The sequence below is a fragment of the Solanum pennellii genome, chromosome 2 (genome assembly GCF_001406875.1).
Source record: "Solanum pennellii chromosome 2, SPENNV200".
Lineage (NCBI taxonomy): Eukaryota > Viridiplantae > Streptophyta > Magnoliopsida > Solanales > Solanaceae > Solanum > Solanum pennellii.
This window is the reverse complement of record NC_028638.1, coordinates 1,299,024-1,307,360: the sequence shown is the minus strand read 5'-3', so window position 1 is coordinate 1,307,360 and position 8,337 is coordinate 1,299,024. Positions and strand designations below refer to the sequence as shown.

The 8,337-nt window shown below is 41.9% G+C and overlaps 1 pseudogene; it reads right to left on the bottom strand.

Moving 5' to 3' along the window:
* Window positions 1–8,317, bottom strand: part of LOC107009428 — a 14,612-nt pseudogene extending 6,295 nt beyond the window's left edge.
* Window positions 8,318–8,337: the final 20 nt, after the last annotated feature.

The window sequence follows — 8,337 nt, the reverse complement described above, 5'->3', positions numbered from 1 at the left end:
CCGTCGGGCCGGGGGCATCTCCGCCCCCCCGGACCCCCAGGCCAGGGGGCGCGTCGCTCCCCCTGGACCCCCCGACTCGCTGACCGGGCAGCGAGATCCCCGTTCTTTCTGCTCTAACGGGTCCGATTCAAGGCATTCAACACAAAGCATACTCCAGCTGCTGTAACCTGCAAGAATTTAATTGCTGATCTCCCAATCCAGCTACGGTATGAAGGTCAAAAAAATTGTTGAAATGTGTGCCATCAGAAGTGGGCGGCGTCCAATATTATCCATCAATAGTATGCTACTAGAAACAAAAGGAAGCTGAAACAAGATTCTCATTATTTGAACTGACTCATCAAGGACTGACTTGTTCAAGTTACTCTAGGATAAGTGATAAACCTGGATCATAGCCATCATTGTAGAAGCAAAACCAGTCGAACAGCCTTGTCATTGCATCGTAAATTAGAATTTTTAGGTCCTTCAAAACACTAGTATTATTTATGACAACATTTGTCAATTAGGACTAACCAGCAGCTTTGAATATTGAACCAGCAAAAGATGAAATTCCATCTGTCCCCCCAAATTGTACCAGAAGCATTAGACCTACTCCAACCTAAAAATTGTAGCATACAAATACAAGTAAGAAGTTATGGCAAGTAATATATACAGCATACTTATTTATCTGCTTCTTACAATAAGTGAATGAGCATATTTTAGGTTGAATAAATCCAGAAATCTGAACTCAGTTAGCTTCTGACTGGCCTCTGTGTAGTCCTTTAAGAAAACAAAGCAAAAATACACAATCAAAATAACCAACCGATGGAGACTCTCTTCAATCAAATAGTTGAGTTATTACTTTGATTTCATCAGCTTCTTGAGAAACATCATAGTCATCGCCCCTTAGACATCGCAAAGATGCCTCTACCAAATTTCCGTTACCAACCTTTGCCTACAGTGCGTAAAAGAAAGAATCCTCAATTATCCCCTTGGCTTAGCTAAAAAAAAGAAAAAAACTTGTAGAGACTCACCAACCACCTTGGGGATTCTGGAATGAAGAAAATGCAGACCACATGAATGAAGCAAGGAATAGATCCTGAAAATTAACCAATTGCAAGCCATAAGTAAGTAATATCCTCAAACCACATAATATTGGCATATTTTCCCATATATATCACACTGCACGTTACCAATTACAGCCAACTTGCGCCAAGTGAAGAAGTTCCCAGTAAAGAACATCACGGAAAAGGCACAAGACACAGTAAACTGCAAATTCAGCAATATATTTCACTACATAAAAAGGTTTGAATTCAGTAACACCCAGCTATGCTTTATTTTATTTTACCGTGACAGCAGCTGTAGATCCACCTCGGATATTCTTAGGTGTTATTTCTGCTACATATATTGGTGCCTGCTTTAATTTTAATGGAAATTTGATTATGTTCTAATCAAAGAGGAACATAAGATATCCGTTGGGAAATTTGCAAGGTTTACCACATAGCAATGAAGTCCAGCTCCAATTCCCATGAGTAATCTTCCAGCATTGAGCCACCAAATATTCTTTAATTAAGTGATCAAACATATTATAAATTTTGAAACTACCTTCCCTTAGACACAAATATAGTCTCTGAGTTATGATAAGCAATAGTTAAGAATGTACCAATGAAATAATAATTGTAATTGTGCAGTGAGAGTACAAATGAGGAATACATGCATCAATTCTCCATAATTAGGATGAACATGTAGTAGGAGTTAAGAAATGTCTGTGTTATCATGTGAGAATTAATAGATTCCTTTAGTAACAACTGCTAAATTTAAGAAAAGTATAATGTTTGGCACACACCTTGGCAAATATTATGGAAAGCCACCCTATGATAAAACATAACTCTAACAGCCACATTGTCTGCAATGAGGAATGTATCAGATCCGCAACTTAAAGGAAATATAACAAGCATAATATTTTGGAAGCCAGAGAGTATCTAAGAAAAGCAAATAACATACAACTCTTCGGCCAACAGACTCTGCCACTCTGCCACTGATTAGTGCACCAATGGCTCTTCCAAGTGTCAGAAATGAACTGAATGCTGAATACTTCAGAATGTGGTCGGAAGATAAGAATATCAGACAGTGGGGTCTAAGAACTAATTTACAGGTATTCATGTGGTTAAATTCACCATTGATAAAAAATAATATTAAATACTATGGGGCCCAAGCCTCTTAGGGCATAGCTTAGCACTATATATAGACGCTATGGCAAACCCTATTCTGTAATTCTGTTCTTGCCTCTCCATAATAAAACTGCTCTCCCTCTTCCCCGTGGACGTAGCCAATTTATTGGTGAACCACGTAAATCTGTTGTCTTGTTTTTCGCGTTTATATTTTCTCGTATTATCTCGAATTCCGCATAACAAATTGGTATCAGAGCCTCTCGGTTAATCGGTGTTCTTGGAGAATTCGAGATGTCTGCTTTGAACGTGAAAATCGACAAATTCACAGGGAGGAACAGTTTCAGTTTATGGCAGATCAAGATGCGGGCTTTGTTGAAACAGCAAGGTTTCTGGGCGCCGTTGTCGAAAGACAAGAACGCCGTCGTTACTCCTGAGATGGCGATTCTGGAGGAAAAGGCGCATTCGACGATCATGCTGTGTCTCGCGGATGACGTCATCACGGAAGTCTCGGATGAAGAGACTGCTGCTGGTCTGTGGTTGAAGCTGGAGAGTTTGTACATGACAAAATCTCTAACCAACAAGCTGCTTCTGAAACAACGTCTATTCGGTTTACGAATGGCTGAAGGTACACAACTCAGGGAACATTTAGAGCAATTGAATACTTTGTTATTAGAATTGCGTAATATCGATGTGAAGATCGAGGATGAAGATGCTGCCCTGATTCTGTTAGTATCTCTCCCAATGTCGTTTGAGAATTTTGTTCAATCGTTCATTGTTGGGAAAGATACTGTGTCGCTGGAAGAAGTCAGATCGGCCCTTCATAGCAGGGAATTACGGCATAAGGCTAACGGCACAAGTACGGACATACAGCCTTCCGGTCTGTTCACCAGTAGCGGAAAGGGAAGGAAAAACGGCGGAAAGAAAAATAAGCCGATGTCGAAGGGTGCAAAGCCAGATGATGTTTGTAATTACTGCAAGGAGAAGGGACATTGGAAATTTGATTGTCCGAAGAAGAAGAAGCAATCGGAAAAACAATCAGTTTCTGCTGCTGTTGCTGAAGAAGACACCAATTCTGAAGAAGACATTGCCCTAGTTGCGGATGAGCACACTCATCATTCAGATGTGTGGGTTCTCGATTCTGGGGCATCCTATCACATCTGTCCTAGGAGAGAGTGGTTCACGACTTATGAGCAGATAGACGGAGGCAGCATCTCGATGGCCAACAGTTCTGTCTGCAAGGTGGTTGGGACAGGCTCGATCAAGATAAGGACACATGACGGTAGCTTCTGCACATTGAACGAGGTCAGGCACGTTCCATTGATGACGAAAAATCTGATATCTCTCAGTTCTTTGGACAGCAAGGGATTCAGCTGGTCGGGAAAAGATGGAGTCTTGCGGGTCTGGAAGGGTTCAAATCTGATTCTGAAAGGTGTCATGCGTGGTACTTTGTATTTTCTACAAGGTTCCACGGTTACAGGTTCAGCCCATGTTGCATCGTCAGAAGTTCACCAGGAGGATATGACTAAGTTATGGCACATGAGACTTGGTCATATGGGTGAAAGAGGGATGCAAATTCTGTCAAAGGAGGATCTTCTTGCTGGTCATAAGGTTAAAAGCCTAGAGTTTTGTGAACATTGTGTCTTTGGAAAACTACATCGCAACAAGTTTCCAAAGGCCATTCACAGAACAAAAGGCACACTTGATTATATCCATTCTGATTGCTGGGGTCCATGCCGTGTTGAGTCTTTGGGAGGCTGCAGATTTTTTGTGTCCATGATTGATGACTACTCAAGGATGACTTGGGTGTACATGATGAAGCATAAAAGTGAAGCTTTCCAGAAGTTCAAGGAGTGGAAAATTTTGATGGAAAATCAAACAGGGAAGAAGATCAAGAGGTTGCGAACTGATAATGGGCTGGAATTCTGCTGGTCTGAATTTGATCAATTCTGTAAGGATGAAGGGATTGCTCGACATCGTACAGTCAGAAATACACCACAGCAGAACGGTGTAGCTGAGCGGATGAATCAAACACTTCTGGAGAGAGCAAGGTGCATGCTCTCTAATGCTGGGCTAGATAGAAGATTCTGGGCAGAAGCGGTTAGTACAGCTTGCTACTTGATTAACCGCGGACCACATACAGGCATACAGTGCAAAACACCTATGGAGATGTGGTCAGGAAAAGTTGCTGATTATTCAAATCTGAAAGCTTTTGGTTGTACGGCTTACTATCACGTCAGTGAAGGTAAGTTAGAACCAAGAGCTAAAAAGGGAGTATTTGTGGGCTACGGAGATGGAGTGAAAGGTTTCAGAATCTGGTCTCCAGCAGAAAAGAGGGTTATTATGAGCAGGAACGTTGTCTTTGATGAAAGTTCTCTGCTTAGAACCATTGTGAAGCCTACAACTACGTCAGAAACTGGGAGTCTTGATAAACAGGTGGAGTTTCAAGTCATTCAGAACGAGAGCGATTTGAAAGAACCTGAAGAGGAGGATCAAGAGCCACAGACAGAAACTGATATTCCAGAATCTATGCCATCAGATATCCATCGGAGTATAGCTCAAGATCGGCCAAGGAGGGTTGGAGTTCGGCCACCTACGAGGTATGGTTTTGAGGACATGGTGGGTTATGCACTGCAGGTTGCTGAAGAGGTAGATACATCTGAGCCGTCTACTTACAAAGAAGCCATTTTAAGTTCTGATTCTGAAAAATGGTTTGCCGCTATGGGAGATGAGATGGAGTCCCTACACAAGAATCAGACATGGGATCTGGTCATACAGCCTTCGGGGAGAAAGATTATTACTTGCAAATGGGTTTTCAAGAAGAAGGAAGGGATATCACCAGCAGAAGGAGTCAAGTATAAAGCCAGGGTTGTTGCCAGAGGTTTCAACCAAAGAGAGGGAGTGGACTACAATGAGATCTTCTCACCAGTGGTCAGACATACTTCCATCCGAGTGTTACTAGCGATAGTTACACATCAGAATCTGGAGCTTGAACAACTTGATGTGAAGACAGCGTTTCTACATGGAGAGTTGGAGGAAGAGATATACATGACTCAGCCGGATGGTTTCCAAGTTCCAGGGAAGGAAAATCACGTCTGCAAGTTGAAGAAGTCCTTATATGGACTTAAGCAGTCTCCAAGGCAGTGGTACAAAAGGTTTGACAGCTATATGGTGAAGTTGGGCTATACTCGGAGCTCATATGATTGTTGTGTCTACTACAATAGGCTCAAGGATGATTCATTCATCTATCTGGTGCTTTATGTAGATGATATGCTGATAGCTGCAAAGAAGAAGTATGACATTCAGAAGCTGAAGGGTTTACTTAGTGCTGAGTTTGAGATGAAGGATCTGGGAGCCGCTCGGAAGATTCTAGGGATGGAGATCATTAGAGACAGAGAGAGAAGGAAACTTTTCTTGTCACAGAGAAGCTACATTCAGAAGGTCTTGGCGAGGTTTGGCATGTCTTCATCTAAGCCTATTGATACCCCCAGTGCTGCCAATATCCATCTCACTGCCATGTTCGCTCCACAGTCAGAAGAAGAGAAGGAGTATATGTCACGAGTCCCTTATGCCAGTGCCGTAGGAAGTTTGATGTATGCTATGGTCTGTACAAGGCCAGATTTAGCACATGCAGTCAGTGTAGTGAGCAGATTCATGGGACAACCAGGGAGAGAACATTGGCAGGCTGTGAAGAGAATTTTCCGGTACCTTAGAGGTACATCTGACGTTGGTCTCATTTATGGAGGTGATACTCAGTGCTTGGTTACTGGCTATTCTGATTCTGACTATGCTGGAGATGTTGACACAAGAAGATCGATGACTGGCTATGTGTTTACCCTTGGAGGATCTGTCGTCAGTTGGAAGGCAACTTTGCAACCTACAGTGACTTTGTCTACTACGGAAGCGGAGTACATGGCCTTGACAGAGGCTGCAAAAGAAGGGATTTGGCTGAAAGGGCTGGTTAGTGATCTTGGTCTGCATCATGATCAGGCTACGGTGTATTGTGACAGTTTGAGCGCAATTTGTCTAGCCAAGGATCAAGTCCATCATGAGAGAACCAAGCATATTGACGTAAGGTATCATTTTCTGAGAAGTGAGAAGAGAATCAAGGTGAAGAAAGTAGGAACTGCTGATAATCCTGCTGATATGTTCACAAAGCCGGTTCCACAGAGCAAGTTTCAACACTGTTTGGACTTGCTCAACATCAGAAGCTGTTAATTGCCCTGCGGGGCAACTCTGAGGAAGAGGGGGAGGCCTGGCACTATCATAGTGCGTCTGAAGAATCTGTTCGGAGAATTCAAGTCAAGGTGGAGATTTGTTGAATGCCTTGAATTGGACCCGTTACAAACAGAAAGGACGGGGGTCTCGCTGCCCGGTCAGCGAGTCGGGGGGTCCAGGGGGGCGACGCGCCCCCTGGCCTGGGGGTCCGGGGGGGCGGAGACGCCCCCGGCCCGACGGTATACAATGTTGTTGTATTGGGCCCTTAATTATCTGTCAATTCTGTATGTTGGGCCCAAGCCTGTTAGGGCATAGCTTAGCACTATATATAGACGCTATGGCAAACCCTATTCTGTAATTCTGTTCTTGCCTCTCCATAATAAAACTGCTCTCCCTCTTCCCCGTGGACGTAGCCAATTTATTGTTGAACCACGTAAATCTGTTGTCTTGTTTTTCGCGTTTATATTTTCTCGTATTATCTCAAATTCCGCATAACAGATGACACTGAATCCGATAGCTTCAAAATCGGAAATGTGAATCTTAATATGGCGCTTCTAGAAACTTTCTCAGGGGTTGTGCCTCAGAATAATGTTCATGATTTATAGCATATAAAAATGCAATATAGAGCTCCATACATTCATTAACAGACTACCAGTAGTTGAAAACATGCATATGAAGTTGCAATAAAACAATTGCTCACAAGTGGAACTCTATGGTCGGTTGACGTTAGAGGGGACATTTTTCAACCTTCAACCTACACTGCCAATTGGTACCATCGTGGTTGATTTCATTGATGACCACAACCCTAATTACCTCTTTCCCTTTCCTTTGCTAAATACATTTTGTTGCAAACACATTTTCGAGGTTAGTACAACCCTAAAGAAAAAAAACAAATATTTCTCCAACCAAGGCAAAAATACCCGAGATTTTACATATACATATCTAAATTTGTCTATTTATAATATGGAAGAGAAGAGTAATGTAATAATTACTATTTGATCCATATGATACTTGTTTCCAGGGTGAATAGGTGTAGGACACAGAGAGTGCAAGTTGAGAACAATATAAAAGCTGCATACATTTGCAAGAGACAAGCCCAGATCATCCATGATCCCTGCTTCAGCTGGAGATGAATATCCGACCTACAAGTAGGAAACAAATAATTTGCTGTATTAGAAACAGAGAATTATTGGTTGATTCATATGACAAAATACTCATCAATGTTTACATAGAGCCTATAAACTTAAACTACATGTGTGGTTTCAGACCTCGGGTTTATGCCTCTCAACATTTGTTAGAGTGGGTCAGATTGTATATGGTGTGGCAATTAATTAGGAGGAATGATTTTAGACATGTTAACAATAGGGAACAGTATAGTGTATGGCCATGTGAGGTGTTTTGCTTAAATGAGAAACGCCAGGGATGTACAAGAAAACATGGCATTCAAGTGTCTGTGTTTACAGAAGGAGTGGGTGTGAATACTTACAGCAAATCCATAGGCTATAGAACCACAAGCAGCAGCAAATGTACTAAGTAGAAGAACAAATGTTATAGGGGTTCTAGTCTCTACTTTGCTACTGCTCCCACACAACAATTTTGACCATTCCGGTTTCGACTTGTCCATCTTCTGTAACAAAACAAATAATAATCAAACTATAAGCTTCAAATATCACAATAAATAAACTGACTTACCAATCAACACAACAACTCCTTAATCACAGCAAACTTGGTAAAACTTAAAGAGGGAAAATAACTTTCCTGCTAGAAAGAAACTAAGCACCACAACAATCTGCAGTAAATGAGTTGTTACAACAACTTCTCAACAATAGTATTTTTATTTTGCAAACTCATGATTCACACACTCATTCTACTTGTCCAAAATAAACACATATATTCCCTTTTCACAGTTACCAAGCTGAGATAGATGCTTTCTTTTTTTAATGAAAATGGACATTGACCCCCTACCCCCCCCCCC